Source organism: Mus caroli, chromosome 1 (assembly GCF_900094665.2).
Source record: "Mus caroli chromosome 1, CAROLI_EIJ_v1.1, whole genome shotgun sequence".
Lineage (NCBI taxonomy): Eukaryota > Metazoa > Chordata > Mammalia > Rodentia > Muridae > Mus > Mus caroli.
The window spans coordinates 52,523,817-52,531,150 of NC_034570.1; the positions used below are offsets into that span (position 1 = coordinate 52,523,817).

General features: G+C 44.5%; 1 protein-coding gene across 1 annotated transcript in view; it reads left to right on the top strand.

The window, feature by feature from the left end:
* Positions 1–4,118, top strand: part of Cflar (CASP8 and FADD like apoptosis regulator) — a 64,461-nt gene extending 60,343 nt beyond the window's left edge. The window contains exon 14 of the transcript XR_003835997.1: positions 3,735–4,118. The gene's annotated coding sequence lies outside the window, so the exon portion shown is untranslated. The remainder of the gene's footprint in view (positions 1–3,734) is intronic.
* Positions 4,119–7,334: the final 3,216 nt, after the last annotated feature.

The following is a 7,334-nucleotide window of genomic DNA, read 5'->3' on the forward strand; positions in this document are numbered from 1 at the left end:
CCTGGCTGTCCTGCAACTCACTCTGCAGACCAGGATGGCCTCAAACTCACAGAGATCCTCCTGCCTCTGCTTCTGTTTCCCAAGTGCTGGGATTAAAGGTGTGTGCCACCACACCTGGTTAGGGCATCTTTCAAGACAAATGGAGAACTTGTTCTATTTAAAGAAACATGACTCAATATGTGGGCGGTTGCTTAAAAACCAAGTGATGATTCTACAGAAGAGTTATATCCACTGCAGCCCAGCTGGCACGGAGACATTCATTCTCTTCACCTTTCTGAATCCCAGTTCTCAAGGGATATCTTTCCTTTTGGTTATGACAAACATTTGAAAGGGTTATTCAGACAATAGTTGAAATTAGGTGTGGGGATGTGCATGCACCTGCAATATAAGCATATGGGAGGCTGAGGCAGTATTGCCTGAATAGGCCTGGTTACAGCCTGGGTACTGGCATTCCTAAAAGGCTAGGCCCAGCCACCCTAGTAAGTCAAGTAAAGATCAGTAACAGTGAAAAGCAGAGAAAAGAGATGTATGTTGTTATGAAATGTATTACAGGTGGGAGTGGGGTGGTACCTGGAGGGCCCATGCCAGGGTGCCCCCTGAGAAATCATGCCATGCTACAGGCCTGGTATAAAAGAAGTGGGGAAGGGAGGGCAGTGAGGGCCTGGAGAGAGGTAGAGGTAGACAGATGGGAGCAGAGCCATGACAGCAGAGGACAGAAAGTGGTTCGAGAAAAAGAGATGGCTGGGCACACATATGAATGGAGAGAGAGAGAGAAAGAGAGAATTGGGGTGATGAACAGTCTTTTTATATGTTGCCCGCACCTGGTGGTGGCAAGTGGTGATGGAAGGAAGCCATTGCCAGGTCCCTGGGAGGAGCCTAGCAGAATCACCTATAAGCTAACATGTAATCGGGGAAGAGGAACAACGAAGAGAGTCTGGGATCCCCAACTCCATTTCCAGGGGTCTCAGTATGACCTTTAGGTTTAAATAGCTAAACAGTCTTGGTCAGGCTGTGGTCCCACCCACCATTGACACTTAGTTGACTGGACTTCTGTCTCATCCTGTAAGGTGGTCTGAGGAATTGTCAGAAATGTGCAGTGTCTTTCTAGGAGACAAGTTCTCTCTGTAGTGGCCATCAAGCCTTTGGAATTCTAATTCCATGGGCAACCACGTGTGTGTGTCCAGAAGTCACATGAAACTTACAGGAGTCTGTTCTCTCCTTCCATCATGTGTGCTGTGGGGATCAAAGTCTGGTCTTTAGGCTCGGCAACAGTTTCCTCTACAAGCTGAGCCATCTGGTGAGCCAGGACCATTATTTCAATGGACTGATAAACAGAGGGTCACAATGGCGCTTTAGATAAAAGATCTTCATTCCTGCCAAGAAGATTATAGAAGGACGATGGTTACCACTTTGAGGCCAGCTTGGTCTACATAATATGCACCAGGCCTGGATGGATCACATGGCCGCACTGGCCTGGCAGAAATAAATACATGCTAAAGAGACACTTGTGTTAGACTATCAGACTGCTAAACAACAGACCCCAAAAGAAATGGGACTTTCTCGTGGAGTCTCGCCCTGGGAGAAGTAAATGCCACCACCCAGAGGAAGAAAGTGTCTCTCAGGAAGAGATTTTACAGTTCTAACTTGTCAGGTGCCTTACATGATGAACCAGAGCAGGTGGGTGGTGGCTCAGGGCTGAGCATGGCAGCAGGTGGCCAGGGCTGCTTAGGTGTGTGTATCTGCCCCGACCTGCAGGAGTAATCAGTGGGGACCCAGGGCAAGGGAGTGAGAGACTGGGAGGAGAGGAGACAGGAAGAATGAGAGCAAGTCAATCATACTGATCAAGCTCTGAAAACTTTATTCAGAAGTGGCAATATAAGCATAAGCAAGAGGAGGCTCCAAGGGAGGGGAAAGAGCCCAGGGGTTCTCTGGAGGTCAGGTGGCAATCTTCAGCTCCTGGAACCGACGGTCACAGTGTCCTCTTTATCCACAGATATTCTTACTGTTATGACCACGAATGTTCTCTCAGGATTGTTTATGTAAGCTAGAAAATATCCACAAGGCCATGACTCCCATCATGTATCCTTGACCCTCCAGTTAAACTTCAGCTTCATTTCAGGGCCCCAGAAAGTGGACTGGGGGAGCTTTTGTATCTCTTGGTTCCTCTTCCCAATGTGGCCACACTGAGTAAATCTTTTTTTCTGTTTTCCATTATTAATTTGTCTCTTTCAGTTGACTTATTAAGGACAGTTGACTTATTAAGGACAGTTGACTAAATATGAATGGAGAGAGAGTAAGTTTAGTAACAATGGCAGGTTCTCTCTGTCTGTCTCTGTCTCTGTCTCTGTCTGTCTGTCTGTCTGTCTGTCTCTCTCTCTCTCTCTCTCTCTCTCTCTCTCTCTCACACACACACACACACACACAGAGGAAGAAGGAAAATGAAAGATGAGAAAGGTTTCTTTCTTTCCCTTTTCTGTGTCTTCTCCCCACTCACTGGGCATCTTGTATGTCAGGCTTGCTTGCTTTTGCTTGTGGCCACACCTCTTGGCTTTCCTCCCTTGGCTTTCCATTTTTCATCCTCTTTGAGCAGGGGGGGGGGTGCGGGGGAAAGGCCCTGTTGAGGCACCTCTGGTTATGGGCAGTCCTGACACCTAACCTCTGGTGTCACTACATTGCGAAGCTCCTACTTTAGCCAGTGAAGCCTCTCATGTCTTGGTCTCCTTCAGTGCCTTCTGGTTCAGTGTTTGTCTGTTGATAAACAGAGAAATTCACGAAACCTTTTTCTGCTTTGTTGGTCTCACATGCGTGAGCCTCTATTCTCAGAGCACCTTGGAGAGCCTTGGGATCCCTTTTAGTTCCATGCTCTTGTGTCCTTCGTTCTTTCTGAAAGAGGAGGAGCCTACAAATGAGTTGTCTTGTGGGGTTTTGTGAGTTTTGTCTGCTTGTTTGTAGATAGGGCTGACCACATAGCTCTGGCTGGCCTTGAACTTGATTTGCAGACCGGATTGTCATCATATTCACAGAGGTCCATCTACTCCCATGTACCAACCATGCCTGGCCAAATAAGTGATCTTATAGTAGCTCACAGATATTCCTGAGCCCACCTGACACTGAAATTCTTGTCATACTCAGTTTTGTAGACTTTTGTACACTGAAGTTTGTATGTAGCACGTAGGAGCCAGGCGTTGTGAATGGGCAGGTAACTGCTACAGCTATATCCATGATACCACCCCAGAGCCCATCTGATCCAGGGAACTAGCAGCCTGAAGAAGAGAGCAAGACTGTATTCCCCTTTGGTCTTGGGTGGTAGATACGAGCAGATTAAGATGGTCCACTAGGTTTATCGGGTGTGGAGAAATGTAGGGAGGCTCCGTGAAGAGCTCCAGCATAGGTAAATGTAATGGCTCAGGGAGAAGGTCTGAGGACCACAGAGAACTAATTAATTACCACGTCCCATCGGTGTTTTGTACCCAGTTTGATCTGTGGAGGAAGGAATACATAGAAATGGATGGAACCTTTCCGAGGTGCATTAGACATCGCTTGTGTCCCACTTTAGTATCTACTTAGCTTCTGGGGTTCACTTGACACTTGTTCAGCAGATGAGAAAGGGCTTTGATAGTGCTTCAACAAGGTAATCTTTGTAACTTCACTACAGTTGTTTGGGATTTTGTTCTGTCCATCCTCATGGAAGGTTTTGTTACGTAGGCAAACTGTTGACCTCTGATTGTTTGCAGATTTGGAAAGCCATTGGAGAGACAACCAGGTGCAAGGATACTTCCACCTACTGACAACCCAACTAGAGCTTTGTTAATTGAAAGGAAAAAAAAAAGGAAGCTCAAAAGAACCCCAAAGACACCGTACATGGTGGAAAAGACACTTCCCAAGTCAAGCTGCAAGGAAGACTCTGAGACCAGACCAGCTGTCCGGAAGAAGCAGAGGCCAGCTGAGCTGCAGAAGGTTGTGCAGTGAGCTCCAGGTTCCCAGTGTGGTAAGCTGTCACCATGCTGGGATAGACCTTGATGACGTCTTTGAGTCATTTATGTTCTTGCACATAATGCCTCACCCATATTCCTGTAAGTGACCCTCAATAAAACTAATTGACTCATCAAGTTGGACTTTGGTGGCATTTGTACTTTGGTTTGTCTGAGAAAGTAGATGTGTATATTGTGTCTCCCAGGAAGTTTTGTTAGGTAACACCAGAGCAAGAGAGTGCCCTAGTAACTTACTTCTTTCAACTAGGCCCACCTTCTACTTTCTGCTGTTCCCAATAATGTCATGATATTATGAGTCTATCAATGTGTTAATCTCTTCCTTATGTCAGAGTCTTCATGACCTAAATGTTTCTGGAAAGTCCATCAAATTCAATGTGGGGACTCAAAAACTATGGCCTAGTAGAGGCTTGGCAAGCACTCAACTACTGAGAAACATGCTAGCCTCAAATTTACAGACCTCAAGAGTGGAATGGCAGTTATCAGGAGCTGGGAAGGGGCAGAAAAGGTTACTAATAGATGCCATCAAGTTTCCACTTAGCAAGATTAATGTGGTCCACAGGTATGCTGTACAACATAAGACCAGTAACAGAAAATACTGTAATGTACACCTAAGGTGTTCAAGTGAGTAGAGTTCATTAAATACTCTTACCCTATCACCATAAGATTGATAAGGTGACAGAAGGGAGGGCCTAGAGTGAAGGATTAACAGTAAGAGTACTTGCTATGTAAGAAGATCTGATTCCAGGGCTTATGTCACAACCTGGTATCCTATATATGACTATAATCTCAGTTCAAAAGGCACAGAAGCAGGGGGATTGCTGTGGCTTGCTGGTTTCCAGCCTAGTAAAAAAACCCAAGCACCAGGTTCAGAGAAAACCTTATCTCAGAAGAATAAACAGAGAGTGGTAAAAGGAACTGTAGGACACCCTCCTTGGCCTCTGTGTGCATGCATAGGTGTGTGCACCCCACCTCATACACCACACACAATAAAAATATTCACAACCAAGTAGATGTGTACCAGTGTTGCATTTCTCTTAATAAGTAGCAAAAATGAATGCAGAGTTGATTTAAACACAGAATTGTTTCTATTATTGAGGCAGTGACAAACTATGGAAAAAGAAGTGTCTTAGCTCATTTTCTTTCAGTTTTTAATTGGCTTTATTTATAATTCTAGAATTGGGCAGCAGTCTGGACTAAAATTGGTTCAGAACACCCAGCTGTACCACGCGGGCTGGTTGTATCTATAGTCATATCCTAGTTCATTTTGCCAGGTACACACAGCTCAACCCACAAGCACAATAAAGGTAGTTTATCTATAGCTGATAGGGGCTGGAGAGATGCCTCACGGCAGAAGAGCATGTGCTGCTCAAGCCCAGTGAGCTGAGTGTTATACCCAGAATCCATGGAAAGCAGCAGGTTGGGAGACCCAAGTCTATATGACTGTACTCCTATGGTGAGAGGGGACAAAGAGATAAGCCAGAGCTTGTGGGTTAGCTAGCCTGGGGTGTACAGAACACCAGAAAGGATGGAGAGACCCTGTCTCAAAACCAGTGGAAAGAGAATCAAAACATGGTCCTCTGATTTCTAACTACATGTCACACACTTGTGCACACATACATGCACACACCCACACTAAGATTTTTAAGAGTTTGAGGGACTTAGAAAGACAAATGTTGACACTTCTGTTCCTTGCTGCTGGGGACAGTACTCTGCAGGGGGACAGTGAAGTATCCCAAGGTGGCTGGGTGTAAACTTGATCTAAAAACCATGGACTGGATTGGGGGAGGGGTATGCTCTGCTACAAACAGTCTTTATTTAGCTCCTTAAAAATCCTATGGTTTGCTCTGTACACAGGTGGCGTCAGAGGAGAGCTGGTCCCCCAGTAGTGCTCTCACTCCTGGGCTCAGAGGTGAGATCACCACTTTCTCTCCAATAACTGTCCAAAGCGGGACCAGCCAGGCACACAGAGGGAAGAGGAACAATACAGCAGCTGGGACGGGAGCTTTCAGGTTTCCATCTGACCCAGGAACTGAGGCTGTTCCACAGCCCTCCACACCCAAACCCTGCCCAGGAGAGAGATGGTCTTGCTAGGAGTGCTGACATAGACTTACAGGCTCACAGGAGGGACAAGCTCCAGCCAGAGACAACAAGACCAACTAACACCAGTGATAACCAGATGGCAAAATAAGTGCAAGAACCTTACCAACAGAAACCAAAGCTACCTGGCATCATCAGAATCCAGTTCTCCCACCACAGCAAGTCCTGGGTACCCCAACACACCAGAAAAGCAAGACTTGGTTTTAAAATCACATCTCATAATGCTGATAGAGGATTTTAAAAATAAGACAAATAACTCCCTTAAAGACATACAGGAGAACATAGGTAAAGAGCTAGAAGCCCTTAAAAAGAAAACATAAAAACAGGAAAACACAACCAAACAGGTAGAAGTCCTTACATAAAAACAGGAAAACACAACCAAACAGGTAGAAGTCCTTACATAAAAACAGGAAAACACAACCAAACAGGTGAAGGAATTGAACAAAACCATCCAAGATCTAAAAATGGAAGTAGAAACAATAAAGAAATCACAAAGGGAGAGAACTCTGGAGATACAAAACCTAGGAAAGATATCAGGAGACATAGACGCAAGCATCACCAAGAGAATACAAGAGATAGAAGAGAGAATCTCAGGTGCAGAAGATACCATAGAAAACATTGACACAACAGTCAAAAGGCAAAAAGCCCCTAACCCAAAACATTCAGGAAATCTAGGACACAATGAGAAGATGAAACCTAAGGATAATATTGATAGAAGAGAGATAAGGTTCCCAACCTAAAAGGCCAGTACATATCTTCAACAAAATTAAAGAAGAAAACTTCCTTAACTTAAAGAAAGAGATGCCCATGAACATACAAGAAGCCTACAGAACTACAAATAAATTGAACCAGAAAAGAAATTCCTCCCGCCACATAATAATCAAAACACCAAATGCACAAAACAAAGAAAGAATATTAAAAGTAGTAAGGGGAAAAAGGTCAAGTAACATATAAAGGCAGACCTATCAGAATTACACCAGACTTCTCACCAGAGCTATGAAAGCTAGGAGATCCTGGGCAGATGTCATACAGAACCTAAGAGAACACAAATGACATCCTAGGCTACTATATCCAGCAAAAATCTCAATTACTATAGACAGAGAAAATAAGATATTCCATGACAAAACCAAATTTATACAATATCTTTCCATAAATCCAGTCCTACAAAGGATAATAAATGGAAAACTTCAACACAAGGAGGGAAACTACATCCTAGAAAAAGCAAGAAAATAATCTTCTTTTAAC